Here is a 19,135-nt window from a genome sequence, read left to right as displayed (position 1 = left end):
CGCAAAGAAACTCCGTCTCGTGGTTTGTGAGCTGGTGCTGCTGTACGTGCACCCGGATTTGCGACATACTTTACGGTAACTCAAAACAAAGACTGCACCCTCGGCACTTGCTGTTTATAGACTGCGTACTTTCTAGATGACCACAGGTCAGGTGGTATATCGTGATATATATCGTTATCGTGATATAAAATAATTCATATCGTGATAAATATTTTTTCCATATCGCCCAGCACTAGTAGCAACACTACTGAGTTATAAGGTCCATTAAGTTAATTTGCATTTGCTTTACCTTTATGTTAAGATATTAGTCTGTGATACCATGGGTGCAGTGGGTTGCATGTTAGGACAGACAAAAGTGCAAAGAGAGGATGCTCTCTAGACTGTTAAAATAAATATCTTTAAAGCCAACCTCAATCTTTCAATAGATGAACAGACAGAATCCGATTTATGCCAAAGTGCCTCACACACACAGACACACACACAGAGACTCATGAGGTGAAAATACCAGCCACTCCATCACAGCTAGTATTTAGAGCATCCAGAGCTGTAACTTCACTCCAGACTTTGTCCTTTTTTTCCTTTCTATAATCATCGCAATTACTCGTGGGAGAAAAACGTGGAGCACCATCATCAAGTGTGTGTCCTTGCGTGAATAAAAGGCTTCTGGATACAACAAGGTGACTCAGCATCAGTAGCATAGATTTATCTGCTCTGTAACAGCAGCATGTGGATGGGAATGCTAAAGAATGCTCCTACAGTGTCAAGGAGACCGTGGTGACCTCACAGCGTTAAGTGTGATTATGGGAGAAACACTGCGGCTGCCTCAGTCTGGCTCATAATGGGCAGAATAAACCATCCCTGCTACAGAGACAGGGAGAAAAATCACAGAGAGAACAGAGCCACGACTCCACTACTGAGCTGCACAAAAAATGTGTATGACGCATGCAGCTTCAGTCGAATAATGTGTGTCTGTTTGTGTGCGATACCTCTTGCATAACAGAAACAGGAGAGATGATGTGAGGCAGAGATGCCGGCACATTCAGCTTAAGGTTGCAATCACTCTACAGTATATATGGAAGGATTTGCACACATCACTAGGGAAGTGCAGAGGCTACACAGATGAGTGATAACCTTGTGACCCCAGAATAACCTTTAAAGAAAAAAAAAGTGCAACCTGAAGATCCTAGGTATTGTTTCTGCATGATCGCTGCTATCCGCAGCTTCATCTAAACGTGGAAAATCATCAGCTACCTCTATTCTGAAACAGGACAAATTCTGAAGCTAGCCTGGTATCAGACCATGTCATCAAGCTGTAGTGAGATGTGACCTCAGTACATCAGAATCTGATTTTAACAGAGCCAGAGCCATCCTACATATACAGAGAGCCTGAAAACACTACAACAAAAAACGAGATGAGGTTAATACACGCAGGAACATAACAGACTACATTTATCCTCATTACATGCAGGTAAACTGAAACGGACAAGCACACAGGGAACCACACGGATGCAGCATGCACGTGTGCTACACGACAACAGCGAAGCTGAATGAAGGACCTACCTCATGCGGCTCGCGCAGCAGAAAGCACCATCGCATTCACAACACAGCTTCTCAGAGACGGAAAGAGACGGAGAGAGAGAGGCAGAGAGAGAGACATAGAGGTGACATCACCATATTTCTCTCCCTCTTGCTCTGAAATGTAGGCTAGTGCTGCAGGGCTGCCGGTGTCAGCAGCAGAGCAGCAGTGAGAGCTCCCTCTGTGTGTGCGTGTGCAATGACAGAGAAGAAGAGTCCGCTCTACGGAAGCTTCAACTGCTGCATGTGACTTAAATATACTCAAGGGTCACAATGCTTAATACCAAAGTATTAAAAATACCTGTGTAAGATGAAACTGTCATGTGATTATATGCTCCTATGGAAACGAGTGCATCTGAATCAACTGAAAAGCAAATACACAAAATCACAGGTACACCCAGTCTGACTCATCAACATTCACTATCCAGCAGGTGGCTGCTATGTTTATTATTATTATTATTATTATTATTATTAGGGCTGTTCGATATAACGATATTTATCGGATGACAATATAAAAACGTCTATCGTTTCATTTTACGCTATCGTTTGTTTCGTGGTTTCGCAAAATAAACTGTTTACGGCAATATTTTTTCATGGTTTTGATGGTCACTGTAGTGGCTATATTAATTTCTTAAAGTTCTCTCTTTCTCTTATATTTAATATAACCACACTACGGACGGACAAGCGCCTGTTTTTATGCGTTGTCATTAGCAACAAGGACAGTAAAACCATTGCGTGTCCGCTTGTTTGTTTTCCACATAAACCTTTCACAATAAAGCTCAAGATCCTGTTGAGACTTTTCAAAATAAACTGAATCACGTGAAAGAGTATGCAGAGTATTTACGGATGAGAAGCAAAAAAGAGCTGTCAGGTGCTAAAAAATAAACCTTAGACTCAAACGTTAGAACAGGCTTTTCCCCGCAGCACGCCGTGTAATAAATACTCACAAAGAAAACAGCGGCCGTTACAACTTATGACTGAAAATGTATCGTTTCATGCATCGGTTAAAACACTCGACTCCAGGTACACGACGCCCAGCTGGAAACACTTCACGCAAGTCGAGCTGCCCGAGATTCACAGAATTTACAGAAAATGTAAAATTTTTGTGATTTATATCGTTATCGGGACGATAGATGTCTTATATCGGGATATGAGATTTTGGTCATATCGCACAGCCCTAATTATTATTATTATTATTATATATGCTCTTCATATGAAAAACCTTGCTACACACATTAGATAGCACCATGTACCCCTACAGTAAAGCTGCCAAGTGAAAAAGTCAACAGAATCAGAATACTTTATTCATCACTAAGGAAATTATCTAAAGCAACAAATGTTAGAATCAGAAGAAAATGCAGCTTCCAATTGTTCAGTAATTTCTCCCTGTTCCTGAAGCCACCAGTGACATTATTTATAATAACTTGTATTGGTGTTATTACAGCTGTGTTATTGAAAATAGCAAATTCTGAAAAAAGAAAGTCACCTACAAACAGCAAAGGAAAAGGACCAGGACAGCAGCATTTTAAAAAATGTTCCTCTTACGGAAGATGCCAAGAAATCATTTTATAGGTTTTATAGTTCTATACTTACGAATAAAAAGAAACCCAGCAGCTAACAAATCATAGTGGTTGAAAATATTTTTTGTTATCCACAGCAACATCTGCTGCCCCATGTGTGAGTGACAAGACAAGCTCAAACCTCCGGTAAAGTGATACTCCTATTACCAAGCCTTTCACTTTGGGTAAGCAGTGTTGAGGTAAGTCAACAACTCTACTGTGTAATCTAATGTTACCAACAGCCACCGTGAAGGACATGTTGACAGGGGTGATTAACTTAGTAATATCAAGTGACTGGTGTACACAAGCCAGAATTTAATTCTAATATCCTTTATTTTTACCACAACACCGTGAAATAGGTGAGTGTCATAGTGATGAAAGATGTCAGTAATATTCACCATTAATAATTCAAGTTGAGCTTGATCTTTAGACGAAAAGATTCACAGTTGCATTTATTTTGAGCTGACATTGTTCAGCTTTGGTAGAGTGTATGTGTGACAACTGATCATGCCATTGCCTTCAAATTACCTAGTTTGGCATCGGTAATTGACACTTGTTAATTTGTGCTTCTTTTTTTTCCCCAAAAATGTTCGAACCCATAACTTCTAAAAGCAGCTGTATTTATAACCAGTAAAAAAATTATGTATGTATGTATGTATGTATATATATATATATATATATATATATAAAAATATAAAAGTTTCAATAGGAAAAATGTATTAATTTAACATCTAACATCTTTTTTTGTTACCAGATATTTCAATATTGAAAACTTTAAAAGAAAAAAACACTTTGGGTAAACGTTCGGGTTTCTCCTGTCCCCCTGTGTTATATGTGGGATCTGGCTACTTTATACCTGCATTTTGACACCAGTCTCATCTTCACGTTGATACTTTGGATGTCAGGTCATTTTTGAACATGCCATTTGTTGAATGGAGAAACAACATTGGTGTTCATGTTCTTTAGTTGTATTCTCATGTGCTAGATGCATTTTTGTCTTTAGCAGTCGATAACACCCTCTGGAAATAAAAAAAGACCTTTATGGTTAACACTAAACACTAATTCATATTTGACTGGGTATTTCCAGAGCAAAACTACACTACAAAAGACCCACACGGATCACCAGAGCTGGCTATAATGACTTCACAATTGTTCTTCCAATTTCCTGACTAAGTGGATTCAGCTTTCACCCAGAAGCCCCTCACAGGTAATACAATCTTGTGTCTCATCGCATTAAAATAAATCTTCCCGGTCTTGCCCTTGTGTCCTGTTTATACACCAGCCTTCCATATGTCTGAACCCCACATGCTCTGCCCTGGTGTTTGCTAATTTTGGAAGAATTCTGTGGGAATCTCGTGGACACAAAGAAATAACACAGTTGGCTTGGATATTTTAAGATTAACGTCTCAGTGCTCTGGGTAGTAAAATTGTGTGCACAGCATGCAGGATGTGTGTGTTCCGATATTAGTGAGTGTTTGTGTGTACTGGTCCAGCTGTGGGGGGACAAGCTGCTCACAAAAGCACCCAGCTGTGTGTGTGTCTGTGTGTTCCTGAGGGAAGAACAGTCAGGTCAGAGCTGAGGTCAGGACGATTCTACATGTGCACATATAAAAAGTGAGCACACACAAACCATACCTCAGCCCTGTAAGTGCATTTGGATGAAGACATGTAGAAATGTCAACAGACACGCTGATCAAATGGTAAACTGTAAGAGGAAATTTGATTATTTTATCCAAAGCACCTTAGAGCATCCTGAGGGCACCAGCTATTTTTAGCAAACAGAGCCATTCAGCATTGTTGACCTCTATTGCCCTGTGACACATCTTTCAGTGAATTTACATAATTAAGTCGGAGCAACTTCATGACCTGTATTGTTCTTATGCTTGTCTGAGTGTTGTTTCCCTGAAGGGGTAAACAGTCTGGCTTCTATAACATTACGCAAATTCTCTGGAAACTTTATCAAATACCATTAAAGGGCCAGAATTTTCCTCAGTTATTACAAAAAATAAATTAATAAAAAAAATTAAAACCTCCTTAAATAGGAGGAATTAATGAGCTGAATTACACAACTGTGTGGAGCAACAGTAACAGGAATTCGAGGGAATCTTCAGGACCTGATTTGACTGACAAATACTTTTATCAGATTCACAACTAAATATTCCACAAAAGTTCAATATGGAAATTAATCTGAACAATTTCCTGATATATTAAAATCTTAACACACAGTTAACTCTCATTCTGAAAGGATGTAAAAATTAAAAACATAAAAGCACGTGACAATCATGTTTTTTCCTACACAGACACTTTCACTGGGTCCAGATAATGGTCACTCAACTCCATTCAGTGACTCGTTTTAATTCATTTTTTTAATATGGAGCCAAATTACAACAGTCCACTCAATGCGCTTTATATTATAAGGACCCTACAATAATAAAAGAGAAAAGCCCAACATTGAAACAACCCTATATGACCAACCACTTGGCGATAGTGGAAAAGAAAAACACCTTTTAACAGGAAAAAGACCTCCAGCAGAGGTTCAGGGAGTGGCAGCAGTCTTCTGCGACTGACTGGGGGTGAGGGGAGGGAGACTGAACAAAGGAAAATGAACACTACCTTGACAGCTTAGTCGTTAGTAATCACATTTACCCAGCCTTTCCAGTCTTGTGCTTCCCTATTGACACAGTGGGCGGGTCGCTGTTGCAAGGGCCCTCGATATCAGTGAGTGTTTTTTTATTTCACAGCCAAACCAAATTAAACTCCAGCTACAGTTCTTGGTCTATTCCAGAAGTCGGCTGTGAGATCTGCTGAGTTAACCAGTCTAAAGGGAACAGCATGGTTGTGCACTCGTGCTGCACACTGTTTTGCAGAATGTCTTTCACATGTTGTAACTGTTACGCTCACCAGGGTGAAGTGTCAAAATATGTGGGACCACATTCAGTGGTCCCACAAAAACAAAAACAAACAAAAAAAAAAAAAACATTCAGTGAGCTATTCCAACCAAAGCTATAACATACGAAGACCTGAGTGTCAGTAAAAACTCATACTCTGTCCAATACAGCCACTGTGTGTGCTTCTCATGCTGCTTTTTTTTTTTTTTTTTTTTTTTTTTTTTTAAATCTTTGATGTTTACTTCTTCCCGTTCTTGAACCGCTTCCACTGCTTTCTTTCCTGTCCACTTTCAATCATTCAGCAATCTATCCAAACACAGCATCATACCTGTTGGGCTATGTGCTGCAGTTTTTTTGGGAGGACTGCAAACAAGCACCTCTGTGCTTAATTCACACCAAAAATACCATGTGTAAACAAACACAAACACTACTATGAACCCCTCTTTAGAGGGTCGGAGTTCAGAAACTTGATTCTTAAAGTATCGGCAGAGGAGCAACTTACAAATGACCTTATTTAATAATTCTTTTAAGAAATTTTGCATGCAATCTTCCTGCAGGCCCACCACCCGCAGGAGGCACCGTAGGGGTCGGGTGCAATGTGAACCGGGCAGCAGCCAGGAGTGGAGGTCCTGGCGGACCGATCCCCGGCTACCAAGACTGGCAACTGGGACATGGAATGTCACCACTCTGGTGGGGAAGGAGACTGAGCTAGGTCATGAGGTTGAGAGGTACCGGCTAAATATAATTGGGCTCACCTCAACACATGACCTGGGCTCTGGAACCAGCCTCCTGGAGAGGGGCTGGACTCTGTCTCAGTCTGGAGTTGCCCCTAGTGAGAGGCGGCGGGCTGGGGTGGGTATCTTGGTATCCCCTCGGTTTGCTGCTGGTATGTTGGGGTTTCTCCCAGTGGACGAGAGGGTTTGTTCCCTTCGCCTTCCGGTCAGGGAACGGGTCCTGACCATCGTCTGCGCTTATGCGCCGAGTGGCAGTTCAGAGTACCCAGCCTTCTTGGAGTCCCTGGGTGGGGCACTGGGGCACTCCTCCTGGGGACTCGATTGTCCTACTGGGAGACTTCAACGCTCATGTGGGCAATCACAGCAAGACCTGGAAAGGCATGATTGGGAGGAACAGCCTCCCAGATCTGAACCCGAGTGGTGTTTTGTTATTGGACTTCTGTGCAAACCACAGTTTGGCCATAACGAACACCATGTTCGAACATAAGAGTGTCCATAAGTCCACGTGGCACCAGGACACTCTAGGCCACAGGTCGATGATCGATTTTGTAATCGTATCACCAGACCTTAGGCCATATGTTTTGGACACTTGGGTAAAGAGAGGGGCTGAGCTGTCAACTGGTGGTGAGTTGGATCAGGTGGCGATGGAGGATGCTGGACAGACCTGGCGCGCCTAAACGTACAGTGAGGGTGCTGGGAACATCTAGCAGAGGCTCCGGTCCGCGAGATCTTCAACTCACACCTCCGGCAGAGCTTCAACAGCATTCCGAGGGACACTGGGGACATTGAGTCTGAATGGACTATGTTTAGCACCTCCATTGCCGAAGCCGCTGCACTGAGCTGGGGCCGCAAGGTAGTTGGTGCCTGTCGTGGTGGTAATCCCCGAACCAAATGGTGGACACCAGAGAGAGGAGCCACCAAGCTGAAGAAGGGATCCTACCGGGCTTGGTTAGCCTGTGGGACTCTGGAGGCAGCTGATACAGGAGGAACAATGCAGTTTTCGTCCTGGTCGTAGAGCACTGGATCAGCTCTTTATCCTCTCGAGGATACTTGAGGGTGCATGGGAGTTTGCTTGGAACGGTTCGCAGCTGAATGTGAAGCGGTGGGAATGAGAATCAGCACCTCCAAATCTGAGGCCATGGTCCTCAGCCAGAAAAGTGGAGTGCCCACTCCGAGTCAGGGACAAGTTCATGCCTCAAGTGGAGGAGTATAAGTATCTTGGGGTCTTGTTCACGAGTGATGGGAGAAGAGAGACGGATTGGTGCAGCGGCCGCAGTGATGCAGACGCTGTACCGGTCTGTTGTGGTGAAGAAAAAGCTGAGTGTAAAAGCGAAGCTCTAAATTTACCGGTCGATCTACGCCCCTACCCTCACCTATGGTCACGAGCTGTGGGTAGTGACCGAAAGAACGAGATCGCGAATACAAGTGGCGGAAATGGGCTTCCTCCGAAGGGTGGCTGGCCTCTCCCGTAGAGATAGGGTGAGAAGTTTGGCCATTTGGGAGGGGCTCAGAGTACAGCCGCTGCTCCTCCACATCGAAAGGAGCCAGTTAAGGTGGTTCGGGCATCTGGCAAGGATGCGTCCTGGGTGAGGTTTTCCGGGCATGTCCCACCGGAAGGAGGCCCCGGGGCAGACCCAGGACATGCTGTAGAGATTATATCTCTCGGCTGTCCTGGGAACGCCTTGGTGTTCCCCCGGATAAGCTGGAGGAGGTGGCTGGGGAGAGGGAGGTCTGGGCTTCTCTGCTTGGGCTCCTGCCCCCGCGACCCGGCCCCGGATAAGCGGAAGAAAATTGATGGATGGATGGATGCATGCAGTCGCACACACCCCCACACCCTTTCAACAGATTGAATCTAAACCTGTGGGAAACACTTCAGATTTTGTACTTACAGTCTGTAACCTGATAATCTATTACTCATGGCATCCATTAAAAGTAAGTCTCACTGTCAAAGGTGACCTGACTGCATCAATTAGAAGCCCACTACAGTGAAGTTCTCCCTCAACACTTCTCTAAATCTTTGCTAAATAAGCTTTGCAATGAGAGGCTATCTGAATACATCTGACCTTGGTGGATGGTGCACAAGTCATAGCCATGTAAGAAGATTACACCACTGTAATAGAAAGTCTTTGAAGGGTATTAATAAGAATGCAGGCATTTTAAGAAAGAACAATAAATGTATAAAGCAGAGTCGGTTTTCCTCCCTTTAAGCTCAGCTAGAACACTGTAACCAAAGTCTAACCAAGGACAAAGCACAGTCAAAGGCTTAACCATCCAAAAATACCTCAGTTCAACTTCTCATTGTTGAACAAATAACTACAATCGTACGCCCAAAGCCTTGAAAAGAGACTCAGTAAAGGCTGCCTAATCTGAAACAAAGGTGGACGATGCCCCCACAAAGCAGCAGTTAAAGGACTGTTGAGAAGACAGATGAGCACAACAAAATATTGACGATAAATAACAAACTTGACATGCAAAAACAATGACTGTATTAACTTTCTTTGTTAAGGCCTGTTTTTTTCTTTTGTCATCACTGCATTTCAGGGAAGTCAGTGCATCTTTATTACAGCTACATTATGATGATTATGACACACTGGGGATCCAGTGCAGATGAATGACCTCTTAATAAGTTGCTCTGGATGACAGTATCAGCTAAGTTAATACTGTCATTTAGCTCCTTTCTTCCTCACTGGCCTATCATGAATAGCTGTGATCACTGGTGCCGCGAAACATTAGTAAGAAAAAGCTGATGGATGTGACACTCCAAGTGGAAAATCCGTGGGAATGAAATGTGATGTATTTGTATGCGAGTTTACGTCACAGCCACAACCTTTTTCTCTCAGGTCACAGCTTAGCCCGGAGGGATTACTGCAGCCGGACTTGTGGTGATTTCTGAAGTGCTTCTGCCAACAGCACGAAGGAGATGCAGAGGACTCAGTGATTGATATCAATGTTTGGCAAAAGCTTAAAGTCGGTAAGATTTTGTTGACTATAATAATGGGTTCCAGGATTCTGGTGTAATATAAAATTTGATATTTGGTGAACATTGTACACTCTCTCTGAACATGAGCTCAGCAAAACAATGCCTTCCCATCCTGCTGTATCAAACAGCAGCATCAAAAGCGATGCATTGTGCATCCCTCAAAGAGCTGCAGCTGTCTGCAGGATTCAAGAGTTCGGAATGTGTGAATCAGGACACCGGAAAGCAGAGCATGAACAACACCTGTAACTCCTTCAGCTCAGCAAGAGAGATTCAATTGAGCAGACTATAACTGTATGCACCAATAGATCATGACTGGGTTGTAAATTGTTTCTTTACTGCCCAGTAGCAGCTAATTCAGTGACTAGGAGCTTTCTAAAAACAACAACTGAACTGTTGCAACAACTGAAAAACAAGACGTTATCTAAATAAACTAATGCAGAGGACAAAAACTAAGATGCAACCTACAGACACTTTCATTAATTACTTAAAATCAGGACGAAAATATTCCAGAGAGATGAAATCCAGTCAGAATGAATTAAGTTGTGTGGAAAGGTGGGACGAGTTTGGAAGTGATTCAATGAGAAGGAATCTCCTTGTGGGGTAAGCTCAGTCACACAGGTTTGACCTGACCCTGGAAACAGTACCGCCAATTTCCATGCTCTCTGTTTCTCATGAAAACGAGACACAGTGTCAACACTTGGAAGAAAGAGAAGAGAAGATGTATGGATATATTTCATGTTTAATGTCAAGGAAAATAAAACACTTTGCAAACCATGTGGAGTAACTCTCATCGGTAGAAATTCGAAAGAAATTTACACGTTATATTTTACTCAACTGAATCATTAGTCTGTTATAATCTTATGATATTTTCTCAACTAAAACTGAAAGCTTAGCTGCCTAAATTATGACTAAAAGTAACTGACGTTTTGGTCAAAAGACTGTGACTGCTGTAAAAATGAACACTGATTATGAACCAGTACTATAAGTACTGGGCTGATCACATATGGCAGCATGATTGATCTGCATTAAGTCAAAGACTCTGTTAACAATAACATAACAAAAGCCAATAATATTTTCACACATTTGACAGGGAAAAAAACATTTCCAACTTGAATACATTAAACCCTACTTACAATAAGTAAATAAAGAAATCACAGTCCTGGTGATTTTCAATTGTTGAAAGACCAGAACCTCTTTGGTGGGCACCAGTTTTTCTTTCTTTTTTATATCATGAAAAATTGTGGTGAAGGCAATAAGAACATATCAAAATAGCTGTATGCATCTTTTTTCATAATTCTTGCTATAATTTTCCTATTCCGGTAAATCCCAGCAGTCTAACACTAGTGTCTGCTAAGTTGGATGAAGAGGCTTGCAACTGAGCTGTGAGACACTGGAGACTTCAGAGGTGTGGATGTCTGTGTATGCTACAGATGAAATGTCATGCTTTCAGTTGAGGACAGAAAAATTCAACGTCATCAAGGATTGCTCATATGCATCCATCTAACAGATCCTTGATGAAAAATCATGACTTTTGTTTTTGCCAAAAAGAACAAGGCAATTTTGGCCTTCTTTTTTGCCTTGATATTTTAAAAATGCATCATAGCTGCATCACATTTTAAAATAGAAGAATGGAAAAGAAGAAACACCATAAAATATGAAGTAACAACGTGGAATTTAGCTTCCCGGTGGGGTTGTAAGAAAACATGAAGAACACTGGGAACCAGCAACTTGTTGGCAAAAAGAATATAGTTGGACTTCCTTTTCTGATCCAACGTCCCCCTGAAATCATTTTTCTCTTTGTTAGCCACTACACGTGAAAAATGTTCCAAACATTTTGCCCAAAGAGTATGAGAACAATACACCCATAGCAGTAGCAGAGGTCAATTATATAACACGTTACTGACATATTACACAGATCCCTTCTTACAGCTTGACCAGAGGATCGCTGTCATTCAAGCTGAATGTTAAAAACAGGATTCACAGGTAATCACATGCACCTCCTGTCAACTGTTTTATCCTGAACGTTTTTTTTTTTTTTACTTCCTTTTGTAACACAGCTAAAACATTCTCTGTATAATGTCAGGTGTGGTCACTGGTTACACACACCTACAGCTCCACTCCCTGTGCTAAGACGAGCTTTATGCCATTCATGAGTCAACCTATGAGCTCAGACAGGGCATGTTTTTTGGAGGAAGATTTGAAGCACTATCTTGTAGATGCCAAGAAGCTGGTAGTGACAGTTCTGAAGGACATCAAGGTTCCACGCTGATCACAGTCTCACTGACTTTTATAATAATTTAACTAACAGTTTTGAAATGATGCTTTATTGTACTTGTCGAACACGTGGAAGTTCCAACTGTACCCTTTTTAGTGATGTTTTTCATGTTTAGCATGAAAAAACAAACTCAATTTAAACTATGCACAAGGCTTCACCCATCATATGTCTAACAAAACAAGAAGCAAATCTTTAAGCAATACACGAGGAGGCAACACAATCAGGTGGACATTTATGAGGTCTCCCTACTTCCAAAGCTCTGCTCAAAGCCCCAATGAGGGTGGACACTGAATTTAATTGGCTGGAACACTTAAAAAGATCTCCACAGTCCCGCTCTCTTTTTGTCAAATGACAAATCCGGCTTGGCATTGGACTTGGAGCAAGGCTGATACAAGAAACCACACAGATCTGAATCCTTTCATCACCAGAGACTAGGGCTGTGCGATATGACCAAAATCTCATATCCCGATATAAGACATGATATACGATATAAATCACAAAAATTTTACATTTTCTGTAAATTCTGTGAATCTCGGGCAGCTCGACTTGCGTGAAGTGTTTCCAGCTGGGCGTCGTGTACCTGGAGTCGAGTGTTTTAACCGATGCATGAAACGATACATTTTCAGTCATAAGTTGTAACGGCCGCCGTTTTCTTTGTGAGTATTTATTACACAGCGTGCTGCAGGGAAAAGTCTGTTCTAACGTTTGAGTCTAAGGTTTATTTTTTAGCACCTCACGGCTCTTTTTTGCTTCTCATCCATAAATACTCTGCATACTCTTTCACGTGATTCAGTTTATTTTGAAAAGTCTCAACAGGATCTTGAGCTTTATTGTGAAAGGTTTATGTGGAAAATAAACAAGCGGTTTTACTGTCCTTGTTGCTAATGACAACGCATAAAAACAGGCACTTGTCCGTCCGTAGTGTGGTTATATTAAATATAAGAGAAAGAGAGAACTTTAAGAAATTAATCAATCAATCAATCAATCAATCAATCAATCAATCAAAGCTTTATTCGTCACATGCAGGTTGCCCTGCAGTGAAATGGGACCCCCCCCGACCTTACATACACAACACAGACATTACATGGGGATACAAGTCGGATAATATAGCCACTACAGTGACCATCAAAACCATGAAAAAATATTGCCGTAAACAGTTTATTTTACGATACCACGAAACAAATGATAGCGTAAAATGAAACGATAGACGTTTTTATATTGTCATCCGATATATATCGTTATATCGAATAGCCCTACCAGAGACAGCACAAATTAAGCAAATTGAAGGTGTGTTTGTTCACCTCTGTTTGATGTCTGAGCCCAATGGCTGTCAGGCAACAATGAAAGGTCCACACAGTTATGTGGTTTCACTGGAATTAAAACAGCTGTTTGTTCATGTTTTTTTTTCCCTTTGTTTTTTTATTGGTGAGCCTCAGATAACCTTCTTACAGATGGCAATAAAGGCTGCTGAGCTACACCCTAGGGAGAAGTATGCCAGAATGTAATCTTATTTTTGTACCGCTGCTGGATAAATCCACAACGACAAAAAAATGAGGGCCCACTATCTCACTCTGAGCACATCTGGTATTTGTCAGAGCCAATGCATCCAATCAGCCAAACCGCATCCAGTTGCCCGGACATCCCAGCTGGGGAGATTACACTGCTCTGATGCACTTGTCCTGGCACTTCAATAACTTGAGAATCAAAGCATCATTAGTTAGAGCTCCTAACACTGTTCAGATAGTGATGCACCAATCACATATTTATATTAGACATTCATCCTTTGATAGCCACAGTGACCTTATTCAATTCTTTTATGAAACTGATCAGGTCAGTAGTTTGTAACATTACAGCTATTTAATTACAAACACCAGTCAAATAGGCCATTGATGAAAAAATTGCCATGGGTGGTGCTTTTCATGACCACATTCTCACTTTTTTTAATTTTGCTGGCTAGTTTGTAAAACTGCTGGAAAGCTCTTATTGCATTTAAATGTTTTTGTTATTTTGATTTGCATCTTCTGTCTGCCCCACTCTGTAGGCTCACACGGTGAAACAACGAGCACAGGAAGACAGGAGAAACAAAGCACTGAAATGAAACGAGTCCTAATCCACTTAAAATCTAAAGAAGAGTAAGCCTGGGACAAAGTAATATCACTATTAGCTGAATTATTTTGACTTTAGTTTATTTGGGTTTCTTTGCTCACACATAACAGACACTTTTGTCTATCAAATGGTCAGAAATAAGGAAATCTAGATTTCATATACATATTGTGGTTACTTGTGTATTCATTCCCAAAGGAGCTTTCTGAGCTAGAAAAACTGCACAGTCTCTTCCGCAGAGTGTGGAACCACGTTTATTAATTCAATACTAGTATCCAATCAGTCTTTGGTACCAGCCAACACCCAAAGCCAAGGTATCTGTATCAGGACTGAAAGTTAGATGAGTGCATCCCTACTTGTTTTCAGGTGAGTCTGTGCCTGTGAGCAGGGGAGGCTGTCGGTGATGTGTTTGCTGTGATGCCCTTTAAAGACAGTAAATATGATTAGAGCCTATGAAAGCATACTTTATTTCCCCAGGCTCTAGGATTATATCCAGTATCAGCTGAGATAAGCGCCACCTGTTCTCGGTCTACATTACAAACACACATAGCAGCAATTTTTAACTATTTCAGTTTCACAGTTTGAAGCTGTACATTTCACTCATTCATGTGTTCACTGATTTCCTTCCGCTTACCCGCTTCAGGGTCAGGGGCTTGATGTCTATCCCTGCTATCATAGCATGAGAGGCAGGGTACACCCTGGACAGGTCACCAGTCTGTCACAGGGCATTTGTCTAGAAAATGTTAGCGCTGCACAGCAGTATAATTTAGGACAGGGGTGGGCAACTCCAGGCCTCGAGGACCGGTGTCCCTGCAGGTTTTAGATGTGTCCTTGGACCAATACAGCTGATTTAAATGGCTAAATTAGCTCCTCAACATGTCCTGAAGTTCTCCAGAGGCCTGGTAACAAACTAATCATGTGATTCAGGTGTGTTGACCCAAGGTGAGATATAAAACCTGCAGGACACTGGCCCTCGAGGCCTGGAATTGCCCACCCCTGATTTAGGAGATATGACGGGTGGGAAGCAAACATACTATGAGTGGCATTATTTAAGTGGAAAGCAATAAGCTTTTCAGAGAAGTGCTTCAACAGCAAACACTAGTAACAACTACAGAATGTTTGTAGCAGATGAAACATTTGAGAAAAAAAAAAAAATCATTTTAGTGCATCCATAGACTTGGCAGCTGGTTATTGGTACTACTATTCTGTGGGTGACAATGACAATGTCAGCATCAAGTCAAATATACAGCAGGCGCACTGACAGTTTCCTCCGTTTCCTATGGAGACTGTAGAAATGAAATAACAATAGGTGACAAAATTATGAGCCTACACTTCACAGCTCTACAGAGAACAGCTGTAAAGGCGCCCTGTCCCACAAATAAAGGCTGATTTGCTTAGAATTTTAAGCATAGCTAATTTACCTATGAATTTGAATTGTGTGGAGCATAAATATACAACCAGATAACCACCTTGGTAAATAATATGCAAAAAAGCCTCTCTCATTGCAGAGCTCAAAATAATTAACCAGCTTCAGTAACACAAGGTGAATGTTTAACTACAGCCCGCATGGATCAAAAAAAAAAAAAAAAAAAATAGGAAAAGTTGTAAAGCTTCTAAAAAAATATGGTTACAAATCTATGTACTTGTTCACAATTTCTAAGGCTGTCCACTGGGCCGGAATCTTTGCCTGGCCAATTCTGGCTTCTAGGCCTCATTTTTGACATGCCTGACTTATTGAGGAAGAAACAACCACTTATTTTTTCATGCACGGAAATACACCTGTGGGAAATCATCTCGGCTTCCTTTTTTCCAGGCACTGCTGACGCTTATATCACCATACAAACAAACAAAAGTGAAAGGAGTTCTCTATTTTTTCCTCTGCATGTCAGCATTAATATCATGCCTGCGCTCTCAAAGTAGAACTAGCATTCAAACTGAAAGCCATATGTGTGCAGGGAACAAGCAGTGCTTCAAAAAAGGTCTGAGTGGAAATTCCTTTTGACTGGCAAATAAGCTGGTTACTCCCGTGACCTTGGATTGGACACCTCAATAAAGGTTTGCCATGGAAAGTGTGGGATTGCCCTTATTTACATGCACACTGGCACAGGACGGAAATATGGAAATATTGCAAATATAAATTTATGAGTGCCAGATGCCAAGTCTGGTCCCAAGATTTAGTTCCCAACATAATTTCACACTTCTCACTGCATATTTTGAGTACCAAGAAGAAAAAAAAAGACTACAAAGTCTTTAAATGTGGAATTAGCTTGCAGCTATTAAAAATACATACTCAAAAGGAGTATGACATAGAAAACACTTTGTTAAATCGCAGGTGGACACCATGACATGGTAATATCAGATATCAGACACCACGGCAGGATCCACCGGATGCATTGCTTGTCTGACACAGTTAGCAAGAGCTGCTGCTGCCCAGTGATTCTCCTGTTTCAGCGCTTGTCTCCTGTCAAGTGAAAGTGGAAACAGAGCCGCAGACATCCAACACTGCAGCGAGATATGTCTGAAAGGCAGCATGGGTGGGGTGGGGGTTCGAAAAGCAACAACATTATCAGCACTAGACCCGCTGAAGAGGCAAAGGCTGGTGTGGTTTATAACCCACAGCTTCTCCCATACATCACCCGGATACAGCGGGCGGCAGGAAATCCAAATTTAGCCTGCCTCGTCACTCAGCTCGTTGCCCTGGGATGCATTCACGTTGAATTAACTAGCACCAACAGGCTAAATGTGGAGTTTGATTTGGGACAGATGCCGGGGGCACAAGTGGAGCGCATGAAGATGCAGGAGCTGCTACGGTCCTTACCTCTAATCCTGATTTATTACACAATAATACGCACAACCCATCTGCAGTCACGGCTGTCACTCAACCACACACACAATTAGCAATTAGGCTAGCCGCCTATAATCAACAGCAGGCAGTGGGGTTAGCTTTCATTTCGGTGTTTTTCTTTGCTTGCTTGAGCTTACCTTTGCTCCACTGGAGGTCTCCTGTTATGAAAAGGCTGTCTGTAAATATTTAAAAGCAGTCCTCCGGGGCGTGTGTCGGTCTGCTAACAGTTAGCTTTAGATGTGTTAATGTTTACGGGTGGTACTCGTCTTTGGGCAGCGTCAGCGAGTGATGACTCGCGGTTTCCTCAGCCCGCTGGCTTCACGTAGGTCCAGTTGTAATGTCTGAAGTGTTAAAAATCCACTTTGACAATGCTAATACGCTTTCAAATATTTATTTACCAGCAGTCCTCGGTCTATTTGTTAGCCACCAGCGTGCCTGCACGATTCTATCAGGACTGTTTTTGTGGCAAATGAAGTAACGTAACCGGAAAATGCACGACTTCCGGACGCGGATTTCAAACTAAAAGGTATTTAAAAAATTTAAGACGTCCGCGTTATGTATTTATGTGTTATGTATTTCAGTCAAAATTATCCAAATAAGACAGTTTGGGGTGTCCTATCTGTTTGATTTAATTCATGAAAACTAAGGTGCATTACAATTTACAAACATCTGTTTAAAAATACATACTTCAGTGTGCGCTTTGCTTCAATTTTTTAACTTTCACATGGCAAATAAAAGTTTGTCTTGTCTTTATCGTATTTGTCCTGTTTTTCTTTCTAAAGCGCCCTCTCAGCTACGTTCCTATAATGTTTTATATGTGAATAAAATAGAATCATCTTTTTATTAAATAGTTATAGTTTATTTTTATCAAGAGCTGATCATTTCACAGTTACCCTGGCTCTCTTTGGGACTTTATTTTGAGGAGCCAACAGCTAATATCCCGTGTACGGGTTGCTACTGGGTAACTTGACCCGTCAGCTCGGGTAACGTCTGATTTTCCCTTGCAAACGTGTCAAACGTACAATCGCTTTGGTGCACTTTCAAACAGCTTTTCAAACAGGAATTCGTATATATAACCCATCAGGTTATTATTATATAGTAATGCTTTTTTGCTGAGGTTAAATGTGTTAAGGAGACGTGTACATTAATTAATTGTGATGGATTTACCTCTGCCGGGTTTTCGTGAGTCACAACTATCATGAGCACCCCTGTGTGTTTTTGGTCGATCTTATTTTTAATGTAGCTGATCATTTTTCTGCCCCCAGTAATAACTACAATGATTATTGCAGCTGCTGCAATTGAGGGACCGCAAGTATCCATGCCTGGGTGTGCGGTGACATCTAGTGGTGGTTGGAGTTTTGGGTTCGGTAAAGATGCACATGATGTGACATGGAACATCTACAGGCGCAAAGCGGTATAACGGTAGTGTCATCGATGGTTTCACATAAAAATTCTACCATCAATCAGTTTTGTCATCATGGATTTTTCCCCTAAACCAAATAGTACTGGACCATTTACAACCTGGAAAAACTATATTTTTATCTCGATTTATTAAGAATCATGTATTCTTAATAAATCACCTTTGCTGCCATGATGCCAGATCTCTCTTGGAAATTAGATTTTTAATCTCAGTGACATTTTTACCAGGATAAGTAAAGGATTTATTAAAAAAATAAATTAATAAATAACTATCTCTCTCTCTCTCTTTATACTACTGTTATGTTATAAAAGTGCTGAAATGCTCATGAAATACTGTGAGTATACCAGCTGGGTGGATATACATACTTAACTCATACAGTTGCTCAGATTTTAGATCTGATTCAAAACTAATAAGATTTTACATTGTTGATAATACTGTAATGGCAAAAACTGAACTACTCAAACTGCAAATCAAGTAAGTGGAACTAGAAAGAGTTTTAGCTGAGTCTGCAAAATCAGATATTGCCCTAGAAGGAAACCCCCAAGGACTTCCTTGTATTTGAACTCACCTTTCAGGAGGATGGCTTATCTACACCAGTGTCTCATTACAGATGCTAAAAATAAAGACTGTATATCCTAAAACCTGTTTTCAAATTTGAAAAGCTCACTTTCACTTCAATATACACTGCTTAAAAAAGTGAAAATAACACTTTGAAAACACATCAGAGCACTGGGCGCCAGCATTGGACTGCCACTA

At 41.4% G+C, this 19,135-nt stretch overlaps 1 protein-coding gene across 2 annotated transcripts in view; it reads right to left on the bottom strand.

The window, feature by feature from the left end:
* osbpl8 (oxysterol binding protein-like 8) overlaps positions 1-17,427 on the bottom strand; it is a 100,239-nt gene extending 82,812 nt beyond the window's left edge. Inside the window, exon 1 of one of the 2 annotated variants that reach the window (XM_063460307.1) lies at positions 17,097-17,427. The gene's annotated coding sequence lies outside the window, so the exon portion shown is untranslated. Of the gene's footprint in view, positions 1-1,560; positions 1,726-17,096 lie in introns of those variants that run through there. The other variant, XM_063460308.1, reaches the window with a different exon arrangement.
* Positions 17,428-19,135: the final 1,708 nt, after the last annotated feature.

The sequence above is a fragment of the Pelmatolapia mariae genome, linkage group LG17 (assembly GCF_036321145.2).
Source record: "Pelmatolapia mariae isolate MD_Pm_ZW linkage group LG17, Pm_UMD_F_2, whole genome shotgun sequence".
Taxonomy (NCBI): Eukaryota; Metazoa; Chordata; class Actinopteri; order Cichliformes; family Cichlidae; genus Pelmatolapia; species Pelmatolapia mariae.
The sequence above is the reverse complement of the archived record's forward strand: the minus strand, read 5'-3'. Positions and strand labels throughout refer to the sequence as shown.